Below are 9,886 nucleotides of genomic sequence, written 5' to 3'. Positions count from 1 at the left end.
TTCTTCTTTGATCCAATATGGCTGCCAGATCACGTGACATAAATTTATATTCTCTTGTATAATTGTTGCGTAGATCACATCACGCTCAATACATTTCAAAATGATCAGACTAAGCGTTGTCCCTGTCAATTGATGACGTCATCATGAAGGCACCAATGACGTCATCATTAACATATCTTATTCCCCATGGGGAGTACTTGACAATGAGCCATGTTTCAATTTTTTCCATGGAGTGGTTTTGGAGATATAGAGGTGCACCTTTTTTCGATTTTTCCAAAAAGATGGCGCCTGTACCACGTGACCAATGACGTCATAATTATCATTAGAACAATTCTGCAGGAGGAACCGCTCATATTCTGAAAAATTCGTGTTCATCGGACTAAGTTGCAGAGGAATTTTTTTTTCATACTGATCAGATCAAGCGTTGCACTTGTCGAATTATGACGTCATAATGGAGGCACCTATTACATCATCATTAACATATCTTATTCCCCATGGGGTGTACTTGACAATGAGCCACGTTTCAATTTTTTCCATTAAGCGGTTTGGGAGGTGTAGAGGTGTAACGTTTTTCCAAGATGGCGCCCATACCACGTGACCTATGACGTCATAATTCTCGGCAAAAAAATATACAGGCAGAGGCGCTCCTACGGTTAAATTTCATGTTAATCGGACCAACGGTTGCCGAGAAAAAGAATTTTTAAAACGCAGACACGCACACCTACGGCACACGGCACACGTACGGCACACATACGGCACATGTATGCACCCGAATGCCTAACCCTACTTTTCGCTTCGCGAGCACAGGGTGATGATACCGATCGTGATTCTTCTTCTTCAGCTTTTCATTGTAAAAAGGTTAGTCCATAATTCAATACTCAGTGCCTTAAAAATCTATTGCAATGAATGCCTTTTTTTTTGTTGTATACAAGATCGAGGCTCGTGTAAGAGCTAGCACATTGAACATGAAAACATGCACAGACACATAAAACATGCAATGAATGGAGCGGGAGACAAGATGGGGAGAGAGGAGGAAGCACACACGCACATCATTTGAGAGCAGGGACATCGGGTCTTTTGTGTGATCCATGCCCATGCAGGTAACGCAACCATCCAGGTTGGTTCCTGATTCTTATACCATCACTCAGGCTTTTAGTAACAACAATAGGCTTCAAGCATGGTATGGCTGAAAGCCCATTGTTCTTGTACTGTACTGGGGTTTTATTATTACTTCATGGTGTTCCAAAAAGACCTGGAAAAATTTGCTTGTTAATATATTTGGTGCCACAAATGATACAATGATACCCTTTGTTTTATATGATACATAAACTCATAAAGTTTTCTTTATTTTCAGGTCTGGTGGTTTATTGGAAAAGAAAATGGCGACTCCACAAGAGAAAGCTCAGTGTGTCAGATGGTTCATCCAGATGAGATCTGACACGCAAGTTCAGTGTAATTTCCTTACAATGTATTGAAGGAATCTGCCATTGCGGACTAGTATCAGAAAGTGGTACAAGAGGTTTAAAGAGACTGGAAGTTGTAAGAAACAGAAAAGTACCGGTCGACCAAGCACAAGTGCAGCAGATGTTGAACGAGTGTGTGAATCATTTCAACAAAGTCCCAGAATATCAATCTGAAGCGCATCCAGAGAACTGGGACTACCAACCACTACTGTACACAGGATTTTACATAAAAGACCGAAGTTTTATGTCTATAAGGTGAAGATTCTGCAGGAACTCAAACCAAATGATGGACCCAAACACAAGGTGTTTGCCTTGGAAATGCTCAGTCTCATAGGGGATGACGAAGATTACCTGAAAAAGGTCATGTTCACAGACGAAGCTTGCTTTCCTGTATTGGCTTCTTCTTCCAAATGCTAAACATGAAAAAAATATACAAAATGAAAATTGATGATTTTATGCAGCCAAATGCTTTGACCTTTTGATCTTAAAAAAAATCAGCTTCTACCTTTTGATTGGTGAATCAATTCTGTGACCCAATACACAAATTCTTTAAATTTCAGGTCAATTGGATGAAAATTGGCGATTTGATGTGATGCTGACATTTGATCTTTTGTCTAAATTATTAATTTCTCTTTTCTATATTCTCATAATAAAGCTTTGTTGAAAATTTGATGACAAACCTCAAATGGTAAATTGAAATTTCAGGTCAATTGGATGTAAAATGATGTTTTAGGTGATGCTGACCTTTAACCTTTCAACAAAATTATTAATTTCTCTTCTTCATATTGTCATAATAAAGCTTTGTTGAAAATTTGATGACAAAATCTCAAATGGTAAAAAAGAAAATATGGCCCGGACAGACACACAGAAGTGATTGCAAACCCCCGTATCCCACGCAAATCAAACAAATTTGATAGCTTTAGATGCTATAAAATTCATGAGACAGATCTGATGCTGGGGCCCCAGCCCATAGTGGAGAGCAGTATACTCCATTGAGCTACAGACAGAGGCCTTGTAGATTGTGAGTAACTCTAATTTTGACAAGGACAAAGGAAAGACTTGGATCGATGGAGGATTCCCAATCTGCAGTTGATTTTGGAGGCCAGCTTTGCTATGTGGTCGGCCCTGTAAAGGGCATAGGTTATGATGAGGCCAAGAAGTTCAAAAAAGTTTCAAGAATTAAAAAAAAAAAAAAAAAAAAAATTTAAATAAAATAAAAAATTCCAAAAAATTCAATAACTTCGAAGAATATTGTTATGTCGGTGGGTAGAGGAATATCTAGATCCAGGTAGATCTGCATAGGTAGGTACTCGACTGTCGTGATAGGGAATCTACCTGTAATAAGTTCTATGTTTAGCCGTATGTCAGAATAAGTTGTATCTGTGTCCCCGCCACGAGGGGGTGGGGCATGCTAATCAGTACAGGGATTATGGGTAAAATTCCCTCGTGTGTCGTTCCCTCTGTGAGCAATCCAGTGTCCCTTATGGCAACGCACTCATATACATTAGATAGATCCCTTAGTGCACACATTAATTAATTCCCCTCCACCACAATATGACTTACAGGAAGAACAGGCAGGAAGCCAGATCGGGGAACCGCCAATGGGGCCGCAGCCAGCCACATCACCAGCTGGCATAGCAACAAACATGGTGCAAGGCAGGCTAGAGCCACGCCCAGGGAACGTGTGATTGACTGGGGTAAGAGATGGCCACTGATTGGTGAAAGGAAGGTGGAAGGAAGCGGCACACTGATTGGCCACCGACCGTTGACACCTCAGCCAATCAGTGCAGAAGGCGCGAACACTTGGCCAATCAGGGTGGAAGGCGCAAAACCACTACTTAGAAGCAGGTCACTGATTAGAGAGGAAAGGCCGGTGACGACAGAAGGTGGGAAAAGACCACAAAGAACAAAGAAGCGAGGGACTGATTGGTAACGAGGGAGAATCGACGTCAGACTGCAAGTGACAAGACGACAGGGCTTCCCTGGTTCTTCCCGGGTTCGTTCGGTCATCGTCGTCTCCCCTGCGTTCTCCCTGTCGTCTTCCCTGGGTTCTTCGTGGTGGCTTGGTACTTGGAGCAAGGCTTGGTGCTTGCAGCGAGGCTTGGTACTTGGAGCAAGGCTTGGTGCTTGGAGCGAGGCTTGGTACTTGGAGCGAGGCTTGGTGCTACGAGAAAACGGGACCTCAAGTGCAACCGACGAGCGGGCGAGCGGGGGCACATAGAGGCCTTTCTTGGCGCAAACCGGAGCTGCGTCGGACGACGCGCTCGAAAATCAACCTGACGCTACACTGCCAGACAGATAAGCTCACATTCACAAATACACGATGGGACGTTTATTTTATTCATTCTCCCTTTGTCTCGTATTTGAAATCTGTGAGTGGGGACGTCCCAACGTAGAATTTAGTTTTATCACCGCGTTTCCCTGTCCCAATATTTATTTTGAATAAACCCTTCTATTATTTTCTCTTTCCTTCCAAATCCCGTGTTCGTGTGAGATTAATTTGCAGGGTTGAAGACTGCTCGGATCGCGTCAGGTAAGAGCTCGCCGCTTCTTCCTCTTCCTTCTTCCTCCCGTGCTAGCATAGTCAAATCCGTAATTGATCGTCACCTCCATTTAAGTCCGTTTGGCCATCCTTGAGCCCACAGTATTAACTGGAGGGATTCGCGCGACAATATCTTCCAGTGGATTCAAAGCCTGCACAATACTTTGTTTGACAATCCTTCTGGAGTGATAGGATGCAACTGTGAGATTTTCCAGGGTTGAAGAACATGTTCCATTTATCAGACCAGAGGGTAATAATTTCCAGATGACCAGAGAGACGTGCAGCTGCTGTCTACCGAACGGTGAGGTTGGGGTAATGTATGACACAATGTGGAGTTGTCTGCAAAAAGGAAAAGAATGGAGTTTTTTACCTTGTTTTCAGAGCATTGGAGAGGTCACTTATGGCCCGGAAATACGAAACAAGCCTGTGCCCAAAACACCACCTTGGGAAACCCCAGCCTCAATGGGGAGATGGTTTGATTGATGGCAAAACGTTGATCTTGTGAGTGAAGGAAATTCAAAATCCAGGAATGAAGGAGGTCATATGTCACATACAGTCGTGGCCAAAAATATTGGCACCCTTGCAGTTTTTTCAAATAATGCACCATATCTTCCAGAAAATAGTTGAAATTAAAAATATTTTGGTATCCACATTTGTATTTCTTTGGTTTGCAGTGGAACAAAACAAAAAAAAAGCTGAAAAAATTACTAAATCTTAGCTTATTCCACACAGAAATCCTAAAATGTCCCAGACAAGATGATTGGCACCTTTTAGATGTTGTTAGAAATAATTGAATTTCAAGCAGGTGATTCTCCTATACATTGGAATCGAACTCACCTATGGTGAGTTGCAGGTGCCTGCAATATCAAAATCACCCATTCAACCAGTTTGAATTGAGAAAAGGAGTCATTCTGCTGTTTTGTGTGACTGTGTGTACCGCAATGAGCATGGAGAAAATAAAGAAAACCAGAGAATTGTCTGAGGAGGTCAGACACAAGATTGTAGCTAAACATGGACAATCTCAAGGCTACAAAACCATCTCCAGAGACGTTGATGTTCCTGTGTCCATGGTATGCAATGTTATCAGGAAGTCTAAGGCCCGTGGCACTGTAGCCAACCTCCCGGGACATGGCCGCAAGGGAAAGCTTGATTGAAGATTGCAGCGGAGGATTGTTCGAATGGTGGAGAAAGTACCTCGATCAACTGCCATGCAAGCTCACCTTCAGACACAAGGTACGACAGTTTCACCCTGCACCATCCGTCGCCAACTCAATGAATGGGGGTTCTATGGTAGGAGACCCAGGAGGACCCACTGCTGAGAAAGCCCACCTGACGTTTGCTAAAACACACCTGAACAAGCCAAAATCTTTCTGAGAGAATGTCTTCTGGACAGATGAGACCAAATTTGAACTTTTTTTAAAGCACATAATCTCTATGTTTACAGAAAACCAAATGAACCCTTCAAAGAAAAGAACACTTTCCCAACAATCAAACATGGAGGAGGTTCAGTGATGTTTTGGGGTTGCTGTGCTGCCTCTGGCACTGGGTGCCTTGAATGTGTGCATGGCATCATTAAATCAGGAGATTACCAAGGCATTTTGGAGCGCAATGTTGAACCCAGTGTCAGAAAGCTGGGTCTCCATCTAAGGTTTGGGTCTTGCAGCAGTACAATGACTCCAAAACAAGGCTGAAGTTCAAGAGAAAATGCAGGACTGTTCTGAAGTGGCCAGCAATGAGTCCAGATCTAAATCCCATTGAACATCTGTGGGGAGATCTGAAAACAGCAGTTGGGAGAAGGCACCCTTCAAATCTGGGAGAACTGGAGCAGGTTGCAAGAGAAGAGTGGGCCAAACTGCCATTAGAGAGGTGGAGGAAGCTCATTCATGGCTATAGGAAGCGCTTCACTGCAGTTATTTTGTCCAAAGTCTGTGCTACCAAATATGAAGCCTAGGGTGTCAATAATTTTGTCAATGCCATTTCTTTTTATTTTCTGATTTAAAAGGATATATTAAGTTCTGAATTAGAAACAAATAATAATAATAATAATAATTCATTTATTTTGTATAGCGCTTTTCCAGAAGCCCAAAGGCGCTTTGACAGAGTGGAAAACATAATGCATAACAATACATGAAAACAACAATTGCAAAAAGACAAGAATCAAGAAAACAAACAGCAGCGATATACGGCATATATATAAGACAAGAATCAAAAAGACAAGACAAGAATCAATAGGGAAATATTTAAAGCAAAAGGAGGGAGAAGGAGAAGAGATAGTCAGGGGTTAAATGCTGTGGGTTGAATGTTGAATGCAGCGTTGAACAGGTGGGTCTTTAGTGATGTTTTGAATGTGGTGAGTGAGGAGGAGTCTGTGATGGTGTGAGGTAGTGAGTTCCAGAGGGTGGGAGCAGCGATGGAGAAGGCCCTGTCCCCCCAGGATCTGAATTTGGTCCGGATGGAGGGGGTCAGGAGGTTGGTACCAGCAGAGCGGAGGTTGCGGGTGGGAGTGTGTCTGGAGAGGAGGTCAGCCAGGTAGGATGGGGCCAGGTTATGGAGGGCTTTGTATGTCAAGAGGAGGATTTTGTACTGGATTCTCTGGGGGATGGGGAGCCAGTGAAGCTTGTAAAGGACGGGGGTGATGTGGTCACGGGTCCGGGAATGAGTGAGTAGACGGGCAGCGGAGTTCTGAATGTATTGGAGTTTATTGGTGATTTTTGAGGGTGAACCATAGAGGAGGCTATTGCAGTAGTCCAGACGGGAGGTGATGAAGGCGTGGATGAGGGTTTCTGCAGCCGTGGAGGAGAGGGATGAGCGGAGACGGGCAATGTTTTTCAGGTGAAAGAAGGCTGACTTTGTGATCTGTTTAGTGTATTTGTCGAAGGAAAGGGTTTGGTCAAAGATGACGCCAAGATTCCGGATGTGAGGGGAGGTGGATACTGGGATACCGTCGATGTTGAGGGCAAAGTTATGGGTGGATTTTGTGAGCGTTTTTGGGCCAATGATGATTATTTCAGATTTATCACAGTTAAGCTTGAGGAAGTTGATTTGAAGCCAGGATTTTATTTCAGTGATGCAGTTTGTCAGGATAGAGTGGGTGTCGGTGGAGACGGACTTGGTGGAGATGAAAAGCTGGATGTCATCAGCGAAGCAGTGGAATTGGAGACCATGACGGCGGATTAAGTGACCGAGCGGGGACAGGTAAAGGATGAAGAGGAGGGGGCCAAGAACTGAACCTTGGGGGACACCTTGGGGGAGGGGAGCAGTGGGGGATTTGCAGTTATTGATGGAGATGAACTGGCATCTGTCAGAGAGGTATGATTTAATCCAAGAGAGGGCAGTGCCGGTGACGTTAAAGGTGGATTCAAGTCGGGTGAGGAGGATAGTGTGATCGATGGTGTCAAAGGCAGCGCTGAGGTCGAGGAGGACGAGAATGTTGAGGTTGCCAGCGTCAGAGGAGAGGAGAAGGTCGTTGGTGATTTTGAGGAGAGCAGTTTCAGTACTGTGGTTGGAGCGGAATCCGGATTGGAATGTTTCATACAAGTTATTGGCAGAGAGATGATGTTTGAGTTGAGTGGCTACAGCGCGTTCCAAAACTTTTGACAGAAAGGGTAGGTTGGAGATGGGTCTGAAGTTGTTTAGGGTGTCAGGGTTTAGACCAGGTTTTTTTAGAATGGGGGTAACAGCAGCAATTTTGAGGGAAGGTGGGACGATGCCTGTAGACAGGGAGGAGTTTATTGTTGCAATGATAAGTGGAGAGAGAGCAGGGAGGGAGGCTTTGACAAAGCTGGAGGGGATGGGGTCAAGAGTGCAGGTGGCAGTTTTCATTCCTATGAGGAGTTCAGAGAGGTCAGTAGGAGAGATTGGGGAGAACCGAGACAGGGGATGGCAGGACAAGGGGGGGCAGGTGGTTGGAGGGGGAGCGGGTGCGGCGGTGGTCAAGCTGTTGTAGATGTTGTCAATTTTGCGTTGGAAGAAAGAGAGGAAGGAGATGCAGTTGTCTACTGTGAATGACTGGGTGGTGGTGTTCAGGGAGCGGAGGAGTTTGTTTATTGTCGAGAAGAGTGCTTTTGGGTTTCCGGAGCCAGAGTGGATAATTTGAGAGTAGTAGGCAGAGCGGGCGCGGGAGAGGGCATCTTTGTAGTGTTGTATGTGGTCCTTGTAGGCTTGGGAGTGAACTGTGAGACCCGTTTTATTGCGGAGTCTTTCAAGTTGGCGAGCACGAGTTTTCATCAGGTGAAGTTCAGGGGTAAACCAGGGAGCAGAATGGGTGAAAGAAACTGTTTTGGTTTTTACAGGCGCAAGCTGGTCAAGGCAGGAGGAGAGAGTGTGGTTGTAGTAGTCAGTGAGGTCGGAAGGGGTGTGGAGGTCAATGAAGGGAGAAGTGGACATTTTTTCAGAGAGGGTGGATGAGAATGAGGTAGGTGAAAGAGCGTTTAGCTTACGGAAGTTGATTGTGCGATAATGCCTTGGTGTTGGGGCGGGGATGTTGATGGTCAGAGTGATGGCTAAGTGGTCAGAGAGGGTGAGGTCGGAGCCATAGAGATGGTGCAAATTTAATCCAGTGGAGCAGACAAGGTCCAAAATGTGACCACGGATATGGGTAGGAAAGTCGACATGTTGAGTGAGGTTAAAGCAGGTGAGTAAATCAGTGAAGTCAGTGGTTATTGTGGAGTCAGTGGAGTCCATGTGGATATTGAAATCACCAAGGAGGAGGATTGAGGGGGAGAGGGAACATAGCTGGGTCAGAAAGTAGGAGAAGTCAGACAGGAATGATGGGTGTGGTTTGGGAGGGCGGTAGACGACAGCCATGACTGACTGCGTGTGACCAGAGAGTTTTAAAGCCAGGTGTTCAAATGATGGAGCAGATGAGATGGAGATGAGGTTGGTCTTGATGTCTTGACGGTGGATAACGGCAATTCCACCACCTCGGCCCTCCGAGCGTGGTTTATTGACGTAGGAATATCCACTGGGTGTGGTGAGGTTGAGTGTGTAGTAGTCCAGAGGTTGTTGCCAGGTTTCGGTGAGACAGAGAAAGTCCAGTTTGTTATCCAGGATGTATTCGTTCAGGATGAGGCATTTATTGTTGAGGGACCGGGTGTTGAACAGGGTGAGCTTGATGTTGTTTTGAACAGCAGGGATGAATTCAGGTGATTTAGCCAGGGTTCGTAGGCAAGAGGTGCGATCGTGTGGGTTGCTGTGACCAGGTGCGCTGGGACGAAGAGTGAGAGTGCGCTGAGCCGACCAGAGGACGGGGATGGAGTGACCTGATTGCGAATAAACAAACTTGCGACCGGAGCCACGGTGAATGTACCTGGGTCGTCGGAGGAGTCCATTTGATTTGATGGCAGAGATGCATGATGGGGTGGAGCGGGTATTGAGCAGAAGAAGCCTTGCGGCGGAGTACTTCAGAGCCATGCCAGGCAGGAGCGAAGGGACGAGTACGAGGCCAAGGTCGAGGAGGCAAAGCGGCAAACGCAGCGGCAAACGCAGCGGCAAACGCAGCGGCAAACGACTGCAGCCGCTAATCAAGACCACAGCGGCAAACAAGGCCACAAGGCCACCGGCAAACAAGGCCACGGCCACAAACAACGGGAGCGGGCCTTTCGAATTCCGTATTCCGTACCATCAAAAGCAGATTCCGTTATCCAGCCGGAGAACACGCGGCACGTGCGGGTGTGAAAAGGCAGGACAGGTGTGAGATGTCAGGTCAGAAAGGTAGAAGCGGACCCTGTACATCCATCCAGTCGGAGAAGCGGCGAATATGCAACGCCAGCGTCCTCTCGCCAAAGGTTCTGTAATATAACAGTATATGATATGAATGAATGAATGATCGTTTTAAGGCCATTTTCCCTGCTGGAGTGGGGTTAGCCTTGCGGGCCCCATG

General features: G+C 45.7%; 1 protein-coding gene across 1 annotated transcript in view; it reads right to left on the bottom strand.

The window, feature by feature from the left end:
• The window catches only part of DDRGK1 (DDRGK domain containing 1), a 642,973-nt gene that overhangs the window by 198,315 nt on the left and 434,772 nt on the right, over nt 1-9,886 (bottom strand). The window lies entirely within an intron of this gene.

The sequence above is a fragment of the Myxine glutinosa genome, chromosome 3 (assembly GCF_964187855.1).
Source record: "Myxine glutinosa chromosome 3, kmMyxGlut1.1, whole genome shotgun sequence".
Taxonomy (NCBI): domain Eukaryota; kingdom Metazoa; phylum Chordata; class Myxini; order Myxiniformes; family Myxinidae; genus Myxine; species Myxine glutinosa.
This window is presented reverse-complemented; position numbering and strand designations above follow the sequence as displayed.